At 40.8% G+C, this 22,089-nt stretch overlaps 1 long non-coding RNA gene across 2 annotated transcripts; it reads left to right on the top strand.

Moving 5' to 3' along the window:
* The first annotated feature begins 7,346 nt into the window (after positions 1-7,346).
* Gm45351 (predicted gene 45351) lies at positions 7,347-15,450 on the top strand. 2 transcript variants are annotated; one of them, NR_015598.2, is made up of 6 exons: positions 7,351-7,627; positions 7,942-8,131; positions 10,085-10,123; positions 11,270-11,395; positions 12,165-12,251; positions 13,422-15,450. It is a non-coding gene; the product is annotated as a predicted gene 45351 (long non-coding RNA). The 2 variants fall into 2 exon arrangements; NR_154463.1 differs by lacking the exon at positions 7,942-8,131 and having other exon boundaries at positions 7,347-7,627.
* Positions 15,451-22,089: the final 6,639 nt, after the last annotated feature.

The raw sequence follows: 22,089 nt of genomic DNA, 5'->3' as shown, positions 1-22,089 counted from the left end.
AATATAAAATTTATATAAATATATACTTCTATAATTATAATATATGATATATAAAATTATAATATACAAATAATATAAAAATATATAAATGTATAAAGTCATATATACAATATATATACTAAAGTCTTATATAATATATATATTCACATTTAATATAAAATAATGTGAATATATAATTACATAATTATAATATATACCCTATTTAAAGTATAATATGGAAATAATATTAATATATAATATATAAATATATGTTTATATAAATAATAAATAGTGTCTTATAAAAACATAAAAAAACACTTAAACTTGTAGTAGAGAATGTGGGGAAAAACCTCAAGGATATGGGTCCAGAGGGAAAATTCCTGAACAGAACAGCAGTGGCTTATGCTGTAACATCAAAAATTGACAAATGAGACCTCATAAAACTGCAAAGCTTCTGTTAGTCAAAGTATGTTAGTAAGACAAAACATCAACAAACAGATTGGGTGTCAGAGACCATCCCGTGAGAAAGTGAGCCCTTCACAATCTCCCTAACAGACCAAATGGCCTTGTACTAAGAGCTGGTTATCAACCCCCTTCCTCCCTATTCCTTTCTTGGCACCTGAGGCTGTAAAAGCTAAATTATAGTCCCCTCTTTCCTATCTCTTCCTGAGTTCCCCTGCCATCCAAGGACATGAGTTACACCTGAGCCCAGCCTGACCCCCAAGGCTGTCAAGGAGGATCTATGTTCCAGAGATAAGATGCAGAGTGCCCACTGCCTGGCGCCTGACTTCGGCCCCCATGTCAGCAGTTGCCCACTTCTTTGTTATTTGTATAATTCTCCCTCGACCCCTCCCATATTCCCTGTGATGTATGCTTTAAAAAGAAGGCACCTCAGCATAATAGACCTCGATAGGTATCCTTCCTGGTCTCCTGCTCTTCTTTTTCTTCCTCCCATTTCCTTCCAGGTTTGCGGTCCCCCTCACACCCACAAATAACTGAATCCCGCGGGACAGGATAATTGGGAAAAGATCTTTACCAATCCTATACCTGATAGGGGAATAATATCCAATATATATAAAGAATTCAAGAAGCTATAGTCCAGAAAACCAAATAACCCCATTTAAAAATGGAGTACAGACAGAGCTAAACAAAAAATTCTCAACTGAAGAAAACCAAATGGATGAAAAGCACGTAAAAAAATGTTCAACATCCTTAATCACCAGGGAAATGCAAATCAAAATAACCCTGAGATTCCACCTCACACCAGTCAGAATGGCTAAGATCAAAAATTCAGGTGACACCAGATGCTGGCGAGGATGTGGTAAAAGAGGAACACTCTTCCATTGCTGGTGAGATTGAGAGCTGATACAACCACTCTGGAAATCAGTATGGTAGTTCCTCAGAAAATTCGCAGACATAGTGCTATCAGAGGATCCATCAATACCTCCCCTGGGCATTTACCCAGAAGACTTTCCAACTTGTAATAAGGAAACATGCTCCACTATGTTCATAGCAGCCTTATTTATAATAGCATTGGATTTAGGATTGGTAAAGATCTTTACCCAATCTTTTTTTTTTTTTTTTTTTGCTGTTTTGTCTTACTGACATACTTTGCCTAACACATGCTTTGCAATTTTATGAGATTAATTCTCAATCTTATAGCACAAACCATTTCTGTTGTTCAGGATTTTCCCCCTGTGCAAATATCTTCGAGACTCTTCTCTACTTTCTCCTCTATAAGGTCATTGTCTCTGATTTTATGTGTAGTTCCTTGATCCACTTAGACTTGATTTTTGTACAAAGAGATAAAAATGGATTAATTCACATTCTTCTACATGACAACTGCCAGTTGTACCAGTGCCATTTGTTCAAAATGATGTCTTATTTTAACTGGATGATTGTAGCTCCTTTGTTAAAGATTAAGTAACCATAGATGTGTGAGTTCATTTCTGTGCCTTCAATTCTATTCCACTGATCTATCTGTCTGTCGCTGTACCAGTACCATGCAGTTTTTCATCACATTTGCTCTGTAGTACAGCTTGAGGTCACTCATGGTGATTCCAACAGAGGTTCTTTTATAGTTGAAAGTAGTTTTATCTATCATCATTTTTTGGTTGTTTTTGTTTTGTTTTTGTTATTCCAGATGAATTTGCAATTGCCCTTTCTAACTCTGAAGAATTGAGTTGGAACTTGATGTTTATTGCATTGAACCTGTAAATTGCTATTGACAAGATGGCCATTTTTAGTATATCAATCCTGCCAATTCATGAACATGGAAGATCTCCATCTTCTGAGATCATCTTTGATTTAATCTTCACATACTTGAAGTTCTTATCATGCAGATCTTGAGTTCCTTAAGTAGAGTCACAGAAAGGTATTTTATATTATTTGTGACTATTTTGAAGGGTGTTGTTTGCCTACTTTGTTTCTCAGCCTATTTATCTTTTGTGTAGAAAAGGCCACTGATTTGTTTGAGTTAATTATAGATCTAGCTACTTCACTGAAATTGTTTATCAGCTTTAGGAGTTCTCCAGTTGAATTTTGGGGGTCACTTATAAATGCAATCATATCTTCTGCAAACAGTGATATTTTGACTTCCTCCTTTCCAAATTGTACCCTTTTAATATCCTTTTAGAGAGTCTCTCCTTACAAACAGCTAATTTACATGAGAGTTTCTGTCTTACTTAAGGTTTCCATTCCTCCGAAGATACATCATGACAAAGGGAAGTCTTATAAATAGGAAACAATTAATCCTGGCTGGCTTATACTTTCAGAGGTTCAGTCCATTATCATTATGGTAGGGAGCATGGCAGCATCCAAGAACTCATAGTGCTATAATAAGATCTGAGTGCTCCACATTTTGATGCAAAGGCAGCAGCAGGATAGTCTCTTTTTCAGGCAGCTAGGAAGAGGGTCTCTTCTGCACTTTAGTGTAGATTGAGCACAGGCTCTCAATGCCACAGTGACACATTTTTGTCAACAAAGCCACACCTATTCTAACAACTACATGACTCCAAATAGTGTCACTCAGTGTGGACTAAGCATTCTAACACATAAGTGTATGGGGTGAAACCTATTCAAACCATTATAGTGTCTTTGCATTTAAAGGAACCTATGGTTAAAAAAAAGGCTCTGAATAACCAAAGACCACCCAGAACCTCCCTCATATGTGCAGGCTGATATAGCTGTTATATTGTCCTCAATCCTCAGTGAGGCACTGTGTGCTTTCAAACAAGGCAACAAACTCTTCCTTGCTATCCTAAGGAATATGGGGATTAAAAAATATTACCCCTCCTCCAAAAGAAGTATTAATGTGTCAAACTCATTCTTACCTGTCATGAACTTGGTGAGAGAAAAAGATAAATAAAAAGAAAAGGGCATGACTGCTCTTAGATATGGTGGAGGGAAAGTTTTATTGTAGATATGAGAGAGAGAATAGCCAGAGGCAGACACATCTGGGAGAGTGCAGTGTGAATATAACCCTGAGCAGCAGGGTCCCTCCATAGGGGTAGGAGGTCATTCTTCCTCTCTGTAGGCTGAGAAGGCACAAATAGGCTACTCTAACTGCTTGGCTTATCTTCCTTTTTTCCAAAGCGATGGCCATGAAGGACTGCCATACCACCAATAGCTAGGTCTCCTAGAAATAGTCACTCCTGAATCCACCAGTCAGAACTACATAGCACAGGAGTTCACACCAGTGGAAGAAGTCCTTTTCTCCAGGTCTTTTTCTTCGTTCCTCTTCTCTCAAACCCTGTTACAGGATATTTGATTACTGTACAAAGAAAACCTACTTGTTCACAAAATATAGAAGGCTTAAATAGATGTCAGGTGCAGTAAGGTGTGTCCTGAAGAGATGAAGTTTGAGTGTGCCTCTAAATGTCTCCATAGATAAAAATGCTAAAAAACAGAAATTGTTTTTGGAGGTGTCTTATGTTCTTTGCTCATGACTCAAGCCAAAGTCAGCTGGATGGGCTTGAAGGTGAAAGGGTTTGGCTCTACTGAGTTGGCTTGTAGCCCCCACTAGGAAGGTAACATGGTTCAGCCTGCCAAAGGGTGGAGGGCAGGAGCTAGAGACTTTGCTAGCAATTGGACTTTTGGGAGCTCTCTTGCTCTCTCTTTTGGCCTGGAATCCAAGTAAAAAATAGGAGTTCTCTCTCTGGGCTTGCAGGAATCAAATAGAAAAAGCTGGTAGGACATAGGTGAGACAATATTCTAGAAAAGGGAGCTAAGGTGTCCTCTTGGGTTTGGATTAGCTCAAGAGAACAGTAGACTAGCTGCATAGAGTGATATAGATAGAATGAGATTTTTAAAAAGCCAGCCGTTTAATTATAAAATCAGGCTTTAAAATGGATATTTTGTATATAGTTAAGAAAATAAAGTTACCTTACTGAGCTTGCAGGTGTTTAACTTCAGCTCCCTACTCCTGTGTCTTTATGGGTATAAATATTAAACAAATCCAAAACTATAAATAGTCAAAGCCCACCTAAAACCAACAAACACAATTTGTATTTTACCATTTAATTTTATTTTCTATATACGAGTGTCAGCTTGCATATATGCATAAGCATCGAATATATGGAGTATTTATGGAGGACAGAAAAAGGCATCAGATGCCATGGAATAAGAGTGACAAATGGTGTGTGCCACAAGGGGAAACTGAACCTGGGTCCTCTGGAAGAGCAGCAAGTGGAACTGGGTTTGGGTGTGGTGGTGAACACCTTTAATTCCTGCATTCTTAAGGCAGAGGCAAAAAGAAAAAAAAGTAAAGAAATGAAATGACTAAGCTGGATGTGGCAGCTTATCTCTTTAACACAAACACCCAAGCTAGGTATGGCAGCTCACCTCTGTACCACAAGCACCTAAGCTGGGTGTGGCAACTCACTTCTATACCACTAGCACCATGGAATCTCTCACACACACACACACACACACACACACACACACACACACACACACACACAATCCCAATCAAATGTCAAACAACTAAACCCAACCAGGTCTGGATTCAATGCTAACAGAGTTCCATGGACAGCCAGGGAGGGCTACATGGAGAGATCCTGCCTCAAACAACAACAAAAACAACACAACTTCAAACAAAAATACAATGACAGTCAGAAGACATAACACTCTAGCACGTTGGTTCTCAACATGTGGATCATGATCTCTTAGGGGATATGTAAGACCATCAGGAAACACAGATATTTACACTAAGATTCATGACAGTAGTGAAACTACAGTTATGAGGTAGAAATGATCATTTATGGCTGGGGGTCACCATAACAAGAGGAACTGTGATAAAGGGTCCTAGTATTAGAAAGAGTGAGCACCACTAGTCTTGCACATGGTTGCCTAAAGTAGAAATTCAGCATAAGTGATATGATAAGGGGGAAAGCAGCTACATAAATGTAATCATCTGAATCGACATGGTAGGTGAAAAAAAGTGATTTTTCCAAATTGTACTCTGACTTGCATAAGTGTAGGGACATACACACGTACACACCTTTTTTGGGTAAGTAAGAACTCATGAATTTATTGTCTTCATTACAAAATCAGCATAGAACTAGATCACTGTGCATTGGTGTTTGCTACATCTCTGTCTGCATCTGTCTCTTTGTCTCTCTCTGTCTCTCAGTCACTCTGGTTGGTTTGTTTTTTGTTTGCTTTTTGAGACAGGGTTTCTCTTTGTAGCTCTGGCTGTCCTGAAACTCACTCTGTAGTCCAGGCTGACATTGAACTCCATCATCTGCCTGACATGTGTGCCACTGCCACATGGCTGCAAACACCATCTTTATAAGAGTAAAATTAATAAATAAAATGGGACTGTAAGACTGGATCACTATCAGGGACATCAGCCCTCTGCCTGGGCTTAGGACCCACACACCAGGGTGCTGCAACAACCAGGTAAGCTAAGGATTCTCTGCTACCCCATCCAGCATCAACAGGCCAGCAGACAGGGATGTCCAGAGCGGCACATGAATAGGGGCGTTTGTACCCAAGGCTTAGACCAGTTATACTGTGGTGGTGCAGACTTCAGACCTGTATCAGTTCCGGGGGAAAACCTTTTCTCCTCCCTCTCCCTCCCCCCCTCCCCCTCCCCCTCCCCCCCTCCCCCTCTCTTCTTTCTTTCTTTCCTTTGACTCAGAGTTTCTCTGTGTAGCCTTGGCTGCACTAGATGGTAGATCAAGCTAGCCACAAACTCAGATATCCACTAGGATTATATGTATACACTAACACCTCCCTCCACACTTCCTGCCCTTCTGCACACAGTGGGTTCTGGTTAACGTAGTTCAGACAGCTTTGCCATGGATACCAGGGCAGTTGCAGAGATGGACAGTGGAGAAGCAGTGTTAAGGAGTTAACAGGACTCCCTGCAGACTAAATACGGTTACATATACTCTAGTGTTACCTTCCCCCCCCCCCCGCCCCCGGGAAGCTGCTGCTCGAGTCTTTCCTTCTGAAGTGAAGTGCATCCTCAGTGCCACACCAAAGTCATTTTCTGGGCTGAATCCTGTTATGCATCTCCAAATTTCTCTTAGCATGGGGATGGACAATAGAAAAGTTATTCGTGATGACCTCCTGTCTGATGTTTATAACTGAGAAGAGTTTGAATTCTTGAGATCAGTGGTGAAAGAATACTCGATTCCAAATATGTCTTTTTTTTTTTATTCCTCTATGGTAATTTCCTAAGTTTTCTTTGTAAGAAGACCTGTCAAGTATCATTCCCACAAAGACCTACAACCTGTTGGGTCTTAAATCCAAGGCAAAAATGTTGAACTAAAGTGTCCATTAACATATCAAACTGGACAGTGGCCTCAGCATCCCTCTGTCCCTGGCTGGCATGCCTCCCCCCACCCCCCAGCCACCACACTGCCCAAACTCCCCAGTCCAGGTGATCCCCTGGGCTTTCCTCCTTCCAGCTACTCTGACCACTATATAACTCAGCCACTTTTAGCTGTGCTAGTCTCTTGGCTCAGGCGGTCCTTCTTGGTTGGACTCCCCTCTTTCTCTTTTCAGATCTCCTCTCCTCACATGGCCCAGCTTAGGGTAATGTTCACTCTGTAAGGTTCCCAGAGGTTTTCTGTCTGGTCTGGAACTCACTGTGACAGGCTAGTTTCTAATCCCAAACATCAACTTACCTCTGCCAGCAGTTCTGTAATTCAGGAGTGTTTCAGCAAGCCCGGCCTTTGAGGCTCAAGGAAATACTGGCACATCTATAATCACAACACTCTCCCTAACAGATTGAGTGTAAGGCTCCATCTGGGGAGGTGTGTCCACTTCCTGGCGCTTGATCACGTCTGAACTACATTGTCCAGAAGACATTGCACCGAGAATAGCCAATGAAAATAGGCGCGTTAGTGACGACAAAAGGACGCTGGGCGGGACTTTCGGCTTTGCGTGCAGGAGGTTCTTTGAAACTTTCTGGATCTGTCAGTCTGGTTCACAGAAAACTGGTTTTATCAGTATTGGTCATGGCAGGAAAATGGTAGAGTTGAGGCGTTTTTCCTCCGTCACGGAGACAGAGCTGAGGTTTTCGACAGCCCGTGTGATCTAATCCAAGCTTCGAGGAGGGATGGCCACGTCCCAGGGCCTGGCTGGCCACTGGAGCCTGATGGTGATTGTGGAGGCTGCTGGTGGAGCCCTGCCCCAGGTGAGTGCCTAGTGATCGCCCAACTACCTGAGTTCTGGAGCACTGAGATCTGGGTCAGGAGCCAACAGGGTAGACTCCCATGTCCCCGACTGTAGGGCACCGGTGGACGAAATTATTGTAGTTTTGTTTTTGTTTGTTTTGGTTTGGTTTTGGTTTTATTTTTTGTTTTTGTTTTTGGTTTTGGTTTTGGTTTTGTTTTTGTTTTGATTTTTGGTTTTTTTGTTGTTGTTGTTTTGTTTTGTTTTTTGTTTTTTGTTTTTTGTTTTTTTTTATTTTGTTTTGTTTTGTTTTGTTTTTTGACATCTGTCTGCTAGATTGCTAGAACCAAACCCTCTGACTCAGTGTCTGGTGGACTGTACCTCTCAAGGCTTGTGGGAGGGCATGAGCTCTGACAAAGAGCCCTGGAGTGACCTCTACTGGCATTACATGAGGGAAAGGGCTCAGTGAACCTAAGGACCTGACTTTTGTTTAGAGAGACTCTGGTGGCCAAGAAGATTTGAACAGGTGAGAGATTCCATCTAGTCAGTTTCCTAGCTTGGGGTGGGGGTAATATGGGTGTAGGCAGAGACCTATGAATCCTTGGGTAAATCCTGTGCACTCATGTTCAAGTTGGAATGCAAGCTGTAGCAGGGGTGGGGGAGTTGTAGGGTGGGTGATGGTGGTGTTCAGATCTTTGATGGAGTTATTTTATTCTCTCTGTATGCCCCTCTTCCCCACCTCCTTTCCACCTCCACTGTCCCCCAGGGGGCCTGGTGGGTTCCTGCTATCCCTCCCTCCCTCTCCCTTTTCCACACTCCCCTCTTCCTTCACCCCTCTGCCTATTCCTTTGCCCCTCTCCGTCTCCCTCTCCCTCTCCCTCCCCCTCCCCGTCCCCCTCCACCTCCCCCTCTCCCTCTCCCTCTCCCTCTCCATCTTCCTCTTCTTCTCCCTCTCCCCTCATCCCTCCTTCTCCCTCAGACTGGGCCTCTCTATGTAGTCATGGATGTCCAGTCTCTCTATGTATCAGGGTGTCTTCAAACTCAGAGAGATTCTTCTATCTCTATTTCACAAGTGATGAGATTAAAGCACCTTTTGTTATATTTTTACTTTATTCATTTACTTTTGATCTTGGCTCAAACTCACTGTTTACACCACACTGGCCTCAAATTCACAGAGATTTGCCTTCTTGTGAGTTAGGGTCTCCTTTGGGTAAGGGCTGCCAACTGAACACTGGTTCATGGTGGAAGTGCCCTAATTAGAGCCAACCTCTCCTACATTTCCAATGAGTTTTAAAAACTCAGCCATCAAGACATGCTGCTGTGCTAAGCATAGCTGTGAGGGAAAATTAAATTAAAAATAAATTTTATTTTTTAAAAAATATTACTAAATTACACTAGTAATAACAATTAATAATATTACTAATTTTTAAGTATTACTGAAATGTTTTACAACTCTGTAATTGCATTCAGTATTTGAGTAAAGTCTGCCTTGTTATTAGCTATACTCCCTCTCCCCATTGACACGCCCCATGACTCTAGCTGACCTATATACATCGTGTTGGCCTCAGATGCACAAAAGTCTGCTTGCTTCTGCCTTGCAAATGTTGTGTAAAGGCTAATTAATTCCAAAGTCTTAATTCAATGTGGGAAGACAAAACAACATTTTGAAATCATATGTACCCATTTGTGAAACTTTTGAAAGAAGCATTAGTCATGTGCTCAGGAAGAGCCTGTACCAAATACTTGACACACAGGACTGAGTTTGAGACTGTGATTCTCTTTTGTTTGTTTTTTTAAAGATTTATTTATTTTATGTATATGAGTACATGGTTGCTATCTTCAGACACACCAAAAGAGGGTAATCTCTCCAGCCCTATTAGTCTCTTTTTGGAATAGGAAGGTATGTTAGTTTTAATGAGAACAGTTCCCATAGGCTTAGATATTTCAATGCTCGGTCCCTAGGGTGTGGAACTGTTTGAGAAGAATTGGAAGGATTAGGAGGTAAGGTATTGTTGGAGGAAGGGCTTGGCTGGGAGTGAACTTTGAGGTTTCAGAAGCCCACGCCTAATCCAGTGCAAGTGTGTGTGTGTGTGTGTGTGTGTGTGTGTGTGTGTGTCTACTGCCTGTAGATCAGAATGTAAAGTCTTCAGGTATTGCCATGGTCCCATGCCTCTCTTCTCCCTACCAAGCTAATCCTAGATGAACACTCTGAAACTGTTAGCCAGCACCCAGTTAAATGCTTTTTTTTATTGTAAGAATTGCCTTGGCCATGGTGTCTCTTCATGGCAATAAAACAGTAAATTTTATCCTCAGGTAACAAACAGAAGAGATTGATTCTTTGTCCAAGGTCACCCAGTAAGAGAGACCATTAAGGGATTGAGAGCAGTGGGTACCTGACTGCATGTAAGACAGAGGACTTGGGTGAACCTTTGGGATACCAACACTCTTGCTTATTACTCACAACCTTGTTTTTCTACAGGTTTCCCAGTATTCAGTGAAACATGCTAACCAGAAAGAAGTAAGTGGAGGGTGCCCAGGAATCACACTCCTGACTTAACACATAAGTGACCTCAGGGACTGTGGTGTCCTGGGACTCTGTGCTGGAATTGTCTCTGTCCTGACACTGGATTTCCCTGGCACATGCTCAGAATGAAAGGTCCCCACGTCCACAGCAGGGATTACATGGACAGGTTTCCCTTTATGGTAACCATTGGCTGAAGATTCAAAGGTCTTAAAGCTCCAATGATGACATTAGACCAGGCCTGGAAGTGAGATGGGTTGGGGATGATTAGAAATGCTCAGGCATGCATGAGATCAGCTGGCTTTAGTGGAAGATAGGAATTGTAGTAGCACAACAGTTGAGGGCTAAGTCTGCATACTGAGTGTGAATGGAAGCTCAGTGTGAAGACTGAAGTGTGTCCTGAGATCTTGTACATATGGCTTCCTGACCTTTGTGCCAGGGACAGAGTGGACAACAGTGCCCCAAATGTAGTCTGTGTGAAACAGAAGATTGGGAGGAATCCATGTTAGTGTCTGGTTGGAAGGAGTCCATGTGAATTCTATGATTGAAAGGAGGGACATTCTTCTAGCTTGGATTGACTCCAGCTGTGATGGTTTCAATGAACTCACCCTCCAGAAAGTCATAGACTTGCATACTTGTTCCTTATTGGTGGAACACTTTAGAGATAATAATGATGTATAGCCTTGTTGGAGGAGGTGTGTCCCTGGGGGTGGGCTTGTAGGTCTCAAAAGCTCTTTCCATTCCCAGTTAACTCTCTCTCCCTGGTACTGTACTATGGATCAGGATGTAAGCTCTCAGCAACTGTTCCAATGCTGTGTGTGCCTGTATTCATCCTCCCTGACATGGAGGTTACAGATTGACCCTCTGAGGTTTAAGCCCCAATAAACTCCTTGTTATCATAAGTTGCCTTGGTCATGGTGTCTCTTCACAGTAATAGAAAAGTAATTAAGCCACTATGTCAACTTAACTCATGTTGCTGAGTGATGAGCACAGTAGTCGGAGGGAACATGAAACTGGCTATCAATAGAATAGGTTCACAGCCTGGTATACTCTGAGGTAGAAAGCTAAGTGGGAATGACTTAAGGGTACCAGGAATCCCTGACAAGGAGGATTCATATAAATTCAACTTTCTCCATTATTCAGGACTGTTTATCCTTTGAGGATGTGGCTGTGGACTTCTCCTGGGAGGAATGGACACTGCTTGATGACTCTCAAAGGATGCTGCACCAGACTTTGATGTCAGAAATATGAACACTCATGTCTTTACTTGTAAGACCCTGTCCTGCCATCATTTCAGAGCATGTCTAGGCTTTCCTTTGTTTTTTGGTTTTTGGTTTTTGTTTTTGTTTTTTTTTGTTTTTGTTTTTTTGGAGGGGGGGATTGTGTTTTTTTGTTTTTGTTTGTTTGTTTGTTTGTTTGTTTGTTTTTTAGAGAGAGCTGTATCTTTCTCAAAGCTGGCCTGTGAATACTAAATCTTTCCCCCACAGTCTTAGAGTATAAAATACAGGTTAGGAACCAAGTCAAGTTTCACAACAGCTCTGTTTCTCTCAATTGCAGCAAAGGCACACAGGAATCAATTTGGGGTTAGGAATTTTTGGGGTGTAGTTTGAGACATCAGTCTATCTTTACAATCCTAGCTGTGCTGGATGTGCTATGTAGACCTGGCTGTCCTCTGACTTGCCAAGGTCTTCTTGCTCTGTCTATTGAGTATTGTAATTAATGGACTTCACAAACACATCTGGCCTGGTGTCAGGAGTCTTGACACTGACAGCTACCCTGTGACCTGATGACACTCTAAATATTTGGGATCTTTGTGACTCAAGTACTTCTGGTGACATGCCTTATGTTTGAATGTAACTGGAATTTGGCACTGGTAAGTTCATTTTATTATTTTATTTTATTTTATTTTATTTTACTTTATTTTATATTTTTGCAAGGCACCCTTAACAGAATTACTCTCACTAGGCTTTATTCTTATCTACTGTATGGTGTACATAACTTAATACAAAACTGTCATTTTTTCTATCATGTCCTTTAGGACTTATACCTTCTGGGATCCGTGACATGACTCAGCTGGAGTCTTGGGGAGAGCCCTCTGTGCCTGCATTGAGATTCCTGACTCCAGGTATGTTATAGGTACATAGAGTGTGGTGGTTTTATTGATGTTTGGAGGTATTAATTCTGAACCAGAACTGTCCCTTGGGCATCAGTCTTGAATGTTTTGCCTGTTGCCTTGCAACCCTGTGATACACAGCTGTTCCTGTATTGTGATGGTGTGCACTGTAAATGTAACTCTTATTTGCCTGATGTAATTGTCATCTGAGAGGCAGTGATTTTCTAACTGGTAAGCAAGGCCTAGTCTTGGAAGTTTCTAGCCTATGTGCAATCTAATCAAGGACTAGAGTGGTTTCAACCCCCTAGACTTACTATTGAATAACCTCACCTGTTCTACCTTATTTCTGAACACTGGCAGGATGGTCAACTCAGCTATTTTGGCTCAAACTCCTTCGATTCAAACTGGCTTCTTTTACTGTGTGACTGAATTGCTCTATTTGGTCTCAAAGTAACTCAAGCAATCTGTACTAATCTTCTGGCTTCTCATTCTCTGGTTCATTCTGTCTTCACCTCTATCTAGTTTGTTCTCTCTGCAACCTGCCTGTCAAAATGTTCAGGTCAAAACTTCATCTGAACACTCTGTCTGCTCTGACTTAGACTCACTTTCCTGTCTTATCGCTGATTCATTTAGTCAAATATTTCTCTGATTTATCACTTTGCCTGACTCTCAATTAGATGTCACTTTCCACCATGGCTGCTTTATCTACGAAATAGCTTTAGTTGGTAGAACAATGTTTTGGATTAAATGTGTGTACTATAGGAATGCCAGTATTCCAACCAGAGGAGCACGTTGGATTACAATTCATCTACCATGCAATTTACCTTGGTGGTACTTAAATTCAGGTTCTTTAGGTACCATGCCATATAGCTCTACACAGCCTTCTGCACTGTGTCTTGAATCCCCAGCAATTGAAGCTTGCAGAAAGCTATTGGTGAGGAAAGAGTTTGTTACCGTAAATAGCATGCCTCCCTTTTACTTATTCCATGCTTGTGTTCTTGCTGCTCCTAAGGTCCATAGAACATAAGATATTGACAAATTCAGCATGGTATTGGACCCTAGCCCCTTTGTTCTGTGAGAAACCTCAGATCACCATTACTAATAGATGATGTATCTCTGTCTGTCTGTCTGTTTGTCATTTGATAGTCTACATGCCACTCATCAGGATTTCTCTGTGTCCAGGTTGTTGGATCAAAGTGGAGAGTGAAATGTCACCCTTTGAGCAGAGTCTGTCTGCAGAAGGTGCCAGTCCATCCACGCTGCAGCAGCACATGCTGTGCTGTGCTGTGCTGAGACACCCTTGCTAAGCATGGACAATGTGATGATCCTCCAGACCTCCTAGGGTCTTCTAAAGCATCAAGTGACTTACACTATTGGGGATACCCCCACAAACACTGAGAGTAGAGAGGCCATTCAGAGTGAGAAGAACTGCATACGCAGCGACAGTGGCAAAACTTTTACTAGCACATCCCACCTCAATCGACACCGGAAGATACACACTGGAGAAAAGCCTTTTCAGTGCAGGGAGTGTGGGATGTCCTTCAGCCAAAAAGCCTTTCTTATTAAGCATTTCAGAATTCACACCGCAGAGAAGCCATTCAGGTACAGTGAGTGTTGCAAAACCTTCAAGCACAACTGCTACCTTGTTGCTCATCAGTGAGTTCACACAGGAGTGACACTGTTACATGGGCTAAATGTGGCAAGTCATACATGAACAGATCCAGCCTTTTATATCATTATTGGGTCCATACTGGAGAAAATCCATAGAAGTATACTATAGTAGTTTGAATAGGTTTGGCCCTATAGATTCATGTGTTTGAATGCTTGGCCCATAGGGAGTGACACTATTAGGTGATGTGGCCTTCTTAGAATAGGTGTGGCATTCTTGCAGAAAGTGTGTCACTGTGGGGATGGGCTTTGAGGTTCAGTGCTCAAGCTCCACCCAGTGTGGGAGAGTCTCGTCCTGGCTGCCTTTAGATCAGGATATAAAACCTCTACTCCACAGCACCGTGTCTGCCTGCATGCAGCCATGGTTCCTGCCAAGATGGTAATGGATTGACCTTCTGAAAATGTAAGCCAGACCCAATTAAATGTTTTCCTTTATAAGAGTTACCTTTTCAAAGTTTTCAAAGTTCCTTTCAAAGCAATAAAAACACTAACTAAGACATGATATCAAATGCATAAATAATATAAGGAAAATTCCAGCCATGTTTATCATGTCCAAGCTCATATAAGGGAAAGGAAATTTAAAAATCATGAATCTTGAAAGTGTTAAAAAACGAAACTCATCTCATCAATGACCAACAAACTTCATAGTAGAGGAAAGGATTTTATGTGTAGTGTGTGGGGGATGCAGCCTCATTTAACATCAGGGATTTTATGCAGCAAAGCATCATGAGTGCACAGAATGTGGCAAAGTGTTTTGCTGCAGGACTGGCACCACACTAAATAGAGTATATGTATTGAGTGCAATGAACATGGGAAATTGTTTCCATGATCTACCCTATCTACACAAAAGGATATTCACTGGACAAAAGTCAAGAGTGCTTCAGATGTGCGGAGCGTTCACCCACACTTGCATCATATTTAACTGAAGAAGCCACAGTGCAGACATGCATCATGAACCCACTGAATCTGGGGAAGACTTTGAACAAAGTTTGTTCTTACTAGCAACACAGACACAACCCAGATAGATTTGTGAATGCAAACGTAGAGAAAGCTTCAACCATTGACCAAGCTTGTTGAGCCTTAGGAGTGAATGTGAGTCTGAGCAAAGAAGTTCTGAGAGTGGCTTTTGTGAGGAAGCAAGTCATTGAAAATTACTCATCAAAGAAGAACATGGATCAAGATGAGGATTAGTGCCATCTTATTCCTAAGAAGTTAATGCTTTCTGGGGACTTAGCAAGAGGAAGCTGTGTTCTTGGCTGCACTGCACCAGTATTGAGTGGAGTCTTCATGTGGCTGACTTTGAATGGGGGAGGAAGAGAGTGACCTCAGTTTAAATAAGACATATATATTTATTGTTGTTTGTTCTATTGGTTGCCATTTTTCCCTCACTGAATATTGCAGTCCATGGGATAAATGATCATTTACTATAAAGTCTTCATAACTATTGTGTCACTACTTTTGTTGGGGACCAGCTCTGTGTAGCACCCTGTATCTATGTTTCCTTTTTTGTTTATATACAGTCTTACCATGTTGGTTTGTCTCACTTGTTTCTCTGTGTGTCTCAAGTTGTCGTAGAACTCAGAGACCTTCCCTATTCTGGGTTCTGAATGCTGGTATTAAGGACAAGCCCCTCTGGGAGATCTAAAGAAACTGGTGCCTTCCTGTCTTAGCCAGTGCCCTGAGTAGATTTCAGGTGCTAGCTCTGCACCCAACCACACAACACCCAGAGGATGCTGGACTCCCAGGTGTTCTAACACACCCATGATCATAGGATTACAGGTTCTTAGGAGTTTGATCATGCCAGGATTTCAGGATCCTAGAGGCACCTTGACTCCCAGGCTCTCTTACACACAGAATTTCAGAATCAATGGATCACAGAGACATCAGGACTCTGAGGAGCTCTGATACAACCAGAAAAACAAGATGGACAAGCTCCAGTCAGAGACATTGAGTGCATGTAGCACTAGAGATACACAGATGGAGAGAGGCAAGATCAAGAACACAAGCATCAGAAACCAAGGTTACTTGGCATCATCAGAACCCAGTTTTCCCATTATAGCAAGTCCTGGATACCACATCACACCAGAACTATACAAAGATTCAATAAACCCAAGAGCTGGTTCAATGAGAAAAATCAACAAGATAGATAAACCCTTAGCCAGAGTGACAAGAGGACATGGAGACAGTATCCAAATTAATAAAATAAGAACTGAAAGGGGAGACATAACAACAGAAACCATGGAAATCCTAAAAATTATTAGATCCTAATACAAAAGCCTATACCCATCAAAACTGGAAAATCTGGATGAAATGGACAATTTTCTAGGCACATAGCAGGTACCAAAGTTAAATAAGGGTCAGATAAACCATCTAAACAGTCCCATAACTTCTAAAGTAATAGAAGCAATCATTAATAGTTTCCCAACTGAAAGAGCCTGGGACCAAACTCTGTTTAGTGCAGAGTTCTATCAGACTTTCTAAGAAGAGTAATACCAATTCTGTTCTAACTATTTCACAAAATAGAAACAGAAGGACACTACTCAATTCATTCTATGAAGCAACAATTATACTTATCCCCAAACCTTACAAAGATGCAACAAAACAATATAACTTCAGACCAATTTCCCTTGTGAATATTGATGCAAAAATACTGAATAAAATTCTCAGAGTGTAAGAACATAACAAAACAATCAACCATCATGATGAAGTAGGTTTTTTCCCAGGAATGAAGGGATTGTTCAATATACAGAAATCAAAGTAACCCACTATATAAATAAAAGCAAAGAAAAAAACCCCACATGATCATCTCATTCAATGCTGAGAAAGCATTTGACAGAACTCAACATCCCTTCATGCTAAAAGTCTTGGAAAGATCAGGAGTTCAAGACCCATACCTAAACATAATAAAAGCAAAATATAACAAACCAGAAGACAACAACAAACTAAATGGAGAGAACCTTGGAACAATCCCACTAAAATCATAGACTAGACGAGGCAGCCCACTCTTTTCCTACCTATTCAATATAGTACTTGAAATCCAAGCCAGAGCAATTTGATAACAAAAGGAGGTGAAAGGGAAAAAATTGGAGAGGAAGAAGTCAAAATATCAGTATATGGAGATGATATGATAGTATACTTAAGGGACCCCAAAATCCCACCAGAGAACTCTAAACCTGAATAACAACTTCAACAATGTGGCTGGATGTAAGATCAACTCAAACAAATCATAGACTTCCACTACTTAAAGGATAAACAGGCTGAGAAAGAAATTAGGAAAATGATATCCTTCACAATAGTCACAAATACTATAAAATACCTTGATGTGGCTCTAACCAAGGAAGTGAAAGATATGTATGACAAGAACTTCAAGTCTCTGAAGAAAGAAATCAAAGAAGATCTCAGCAGTTGGAAAGATCTCCCATGCCTATGAATTGGCAGGACTAATAAAGTAAAAATGGCCATCTTGCCAAAAGCAATCTACAGTTTCAATGCAATCCCCACCAAAATTCCAACTTAATTCTTCATAGAGTTAGAAAGAGCAATTTGCAAATTCATCTGGAATAACTAAAAAATGCAGGATCTAGAAAAAATATTCTCAGCAATAAAAGAACTTCTGTGTCATGTCTGCTCTAGACCAGCAAGAATGACAGGACACAGTTGGGTTTTTCTCAACAGCCTTTATTACAGGAATGCCTTGATGCTTCTACAGGGACCCCGGGTGCACAGGGAGCCCTGCTTATATGCACCCCAGCACAGGAGAATACTCCTTGGCCCCCTGGGATTGGTCAGTCTGCCAGCACCCAATTTGCATGCACCCGCTCAGGAGGGGTTGGCGCCAAATTCGAATTGACACCTGCGCAGTGGTGTTGTTTATGACAATGGCAACGGGAAACTGGCGCCATCTTGGAGTTGGCTTCCCACATCTCCCCCTTTTTTGTTTAGTGATGCTGGACTAGGTCTGGGTAAATCTGTCCATCGGCCATGGCTCCTGTTTTAAGTTGATCTTCTAGTGTCACAGCCTTACCTGTCATAGGGTAGCCCTATCGCCTCTAGGCCCCGTGTCTTAGGTTGGTCTGTGCATGAGGAAAGTTGCCTGTCTCTGGATACCATGGATCTGTTTGACTACAATTGCCAAATGACCTAGGGCGAACTCTAAGTTTTTCAAAGAGGCCAGCCAAATATTGGGAGATGCGCCATCTTCAATTGCCAACAGAGCTTGGTACACCACTGCTTTATGTAGAGCATGCTCTCTTTTTAGTCGACACAATGATCAGATGCAGAAGACACAACCCAGGAGGACCACTGCCCCCCCCCAGGCCAACATTTTCCCCCATTCCTTAAAATATGAGAAGGCAATGGTGATCCAGGAGGTGAAGTCCTCCAAGGTGACTGGGTCCAGTCGAGTGCCATTGAGTTTGGCAATCTAAAAACTGGAAAGGTTAATCCTATTTCTTTCCACACCTCTGGGCAGAAGGAGGTACCTGGTCTAACAGCCCTAGTGGACCTTTTTTCCTGTGTAATCAGGGTTGTAAGGTGGAACTGTTGGCACTTTCGGTTTTGTTCTTTTATTAGCTGATGCTCCCCTTTTCATTAGCTTGGTTCTATATGACCAATCCGGGTCATATCTTTCCCTCTCATACCAAGCTGCCTCTTTCTCTAGGTCAGCTTCCTCATCTTTGCTAAGCTCCGAGTCACTGGAAGTGGAGCTTGATAAACTTAAATCCTTTAAAGATTTAAATATCTTCTCTATTTCCTTTTCTTCATCACTGATTCCTTTTATTTTTTCCTCCCTTTTCTTTTCCTTTTTCTTTTTCGCCCTTTTTTGTTCTCTTGCTCATACGCTCTTTGTCCTCTTCTGACATGCTTTCTTGTTGTTCCATAAGAATTTTCTGACCTGTACAGAAAACGAAACAACAAGGATAAGAGCTACCCACACTGGGTCTATGGGCAAGAAAAAACATATCCCCCTTAAACACGGGGATCAATTTGGGAGACTTACTGGTACTGCCGTTCCCCAGCTGAAGAATTCTGAATCCACAAGATCCTCGGGTCCTCATATGGGCTACCATATGTTGCATCTGCTCTCGACCAGCAAGAACGACATGACACAGTTGGATTCTGTTCAACAGCCTTTATTGCAGGAACGCCTCGATGCTTCTATGGGGACCCTGGTCACCCAGGGAGCCCTGCTTATATGCACCCCAGCACAGGAGAAGGCTCCGTGGCCCCCTGGAATTGGTCAGTTTGCCAGCACCCAATTTGCATGCAGTGCAAATTTGCAGTGGTGTTGTTTATAAAAACAGCAACCAGAAACTGGTGCCATCTTGGAGTTGGCTTCCCACACTTCTGGGGGAATCACCATTCCTGACCTTAAGCTGTACAACAGAGCAATTGTGATAAAAACTGCATGGTACTGGTATAGCAACATAGAGGTAGATCAATGGAATAGAACTGAAGATGCAGAAATGAACCCACATATCTATGGTCACTTAATCTTTGACAATAAGGTAAAACCATCCAGTGGAAATAAGACAGCATTTTCAACCAAAGGTGATGGATCAACTAGTGGTTAGCATGTAGGGAATGGTATATACAATATAGGGCAATGCTTGTATGTTAGGTAAACTCCTTTATGAGAAAGGCCCACCTTATGAGTCTGCTTGGGGGGCAAAGTAATTATGAAACAGAGAGTGATAGTGCAGGAAGACTATGACATTTTTCACTTTGGGAATCTCTCACAACACCTTGGGATAAAGGTGAAGTTAGGAAAGTTCAGCCGATATTTTCCACATGGTGAATATTTTCACTTATATGTAGACATGTTCAAGTTGGCTACAGCAAAGAGAAAGGTGAGTGTGTACTAACTTATTGATTTATAATACACAGCAGTAAACACTGTCAAGTGGATACACATTAACATATTGAAATGAAAAAAATACTTTAACATCAAGAAACAATTTCTAAGTTCCTATATTATGTTTATTTTGACATTTTCCCCAATTCTTTGAAGATTCAAACATGCATAAAATATACCTATGTCATATCAGAACTATTTTCTGAAATTTAATGAATACAAACTGTTCTTCATCACTGTTTGATATTCTTTCCTTTAAATTAAACAAAATATTTTTCACTTTGTTGCTGTTATTACACAGTAATCTATTCCCTTACCTTAAACCACTGAAACAGGTGTTGGTAAGAGAGAGACCAATGTTACAATTAGGAAACGCTATGAGCCATAATTGCTAACCCTTGTCATTTTACCCAAAAATGTTTTCCCACAAAACAAACGGATACATACCACGTTCAATAATGAACACAATTATAAAAATTCATATTCACATAAACATGACTTTTTAATAAATTGAAGAACCCAGTCATATTTTTAATTAAGATGAACAGAATTTCAAAGGAACTGCACTAAAACATCAAACAAAGAAATACCTATTAACACACCTCAAGTACAGCAATAATAGCAACCAGACAAAAGCAACAAGTAATTTTCAGTTATAAGTGAACACTTTTGTTAAAATTCTGTAAATAAAATCAAAGACAACAATGCTGGCTTAAATTTTTTAAGAAACTCCTTAGTTGCCTGCAGAAGGTGGGGAGACACATTCACATACAAGAGGAGAGCATTTCTTTATTTTAAAAATGAGTAAAGCATAATGTTTAGTAAGAGGAGAAAGGATATTTGAGAACAATAAAAATTTGAGAAAATTTGAGATAGATATTTATAGAATAATTCTTGACAAAAACACCTACCCACCCAAAAAAGAGAGGAAAAAAAAAAACAGAACACAAAACAGAAAATTCATTCTCTGACAACAGAGATAATTTTTTTGAATTGAGAGTTCTTTTTTATTTATTGAAAATAGCATGTTACTCTCACATAATATATCCTACCTACAGTTTCCTTTCCTTCTACTGGGATATGACCAATTCTCAGTTTTACTTGCAATATATCATAATTAATACTCTTATTTCCCTCCCAACAGCTTTTTCCATCAGATACATTTTCTCTTACTCATTAGGAAATAACAGGATTCTATGGGAAAATAACAAAGTAAAACAAAATTAAAAAAAATTAAGACATCATAATAGGGCAAAATTTTCATAACATATAAGGGTATCTTCATGGAACACTCCATATTCAGGGTCACTACACATAGATTGATCGTTTTCAACAATATTAAACCGGTGTCTGCAAGTTCCACTGTTTTTCATAAACAGTCTTTCATGCTTTGCCATGCTTATTTATTCAAGGTTTTATTTCTTATCTGTAATTTAAGGACATATTTTTTCCTATTTCAAATTTCTTCCAATACTAACTTGCTTTTCTGTTGCTTTAAATAAACTATGATAATAAGTAAAGTAAGTAGGAAGGAAAGATTTGATATATGGCTTATATACACTCATGAAAAGACAAGTGTGGATATTGGGAAACGGGCATTAAAGCATAGATATTAAAGAACAGATAGGGTGTTTTCACGAGGAATTGAAACCAGGAAAGTGGATAACATTTGAAATGTAAATAAAGAAAATATCCAAAAAAAAAAAAGATGGAAAACAAGAATACTACTTACTGGATCTGCTACCCATAGTGAGATGGACACACCTGTATCAATTACCAATTAATAAAAAGCTTCAAACTCATAAGGACAGGATAGTGTTGGGTAAAAAAAAAGCCTCAATTAAATTTCCCTATGTCTGTTTACAATACTTAGTGCCAAAATGAAAATAAAAAAGTAAAAACATCAGGTTGCAATCTCTGTATTTACACACAACATGCATGCCAAAACAAGGGCCACAGCAAGGGCACCTATCCCAGCCCATTCTTTCCCAATGCCAAGCCAGGATCCACTCAGGTAGAATTCACAATGACAATTGCCGAGCAAAGCTCATTCATATTGCCATCAAAATTTGCAGTCCAATTTAAACACCTACAGTATCCCCCATCTGGGTTCTGCACCCATCAGGGGCAGACACATGCTCATCACCAGCAAGATCAGCTATTTCATTTTGACAGTGTCACACTAGCCACTCTGGAATCGACACTGGCTCTGCGCGATTCTGTGGAAACATGCAAACACACCCTCTCGCCCAGGCCAACACGGGATCTGAACCATTCCATGATCCTGTAAGCACATCCTTCCATTTAGCATACCCCAGTTTACTGGGG

Source organism: Mus musculus, chromosome 7, assembly GCF_000001635.26.
Source record: "Mus musculus strain C57BL/6J chromosome 7, GRCm38.p6 C57BL/6J".
NCBI classification, from domain to species: domain Eukaryota; kingdom Metazoa; phylum Chordata; class Mammalia; order Rodentia; family Muridae; genus Mus; species Mus musculus.
Note: the sequence above shows the minus strand (reverse complement) of the source record. Positions and strands in the feature narration are given on the sequence as shown.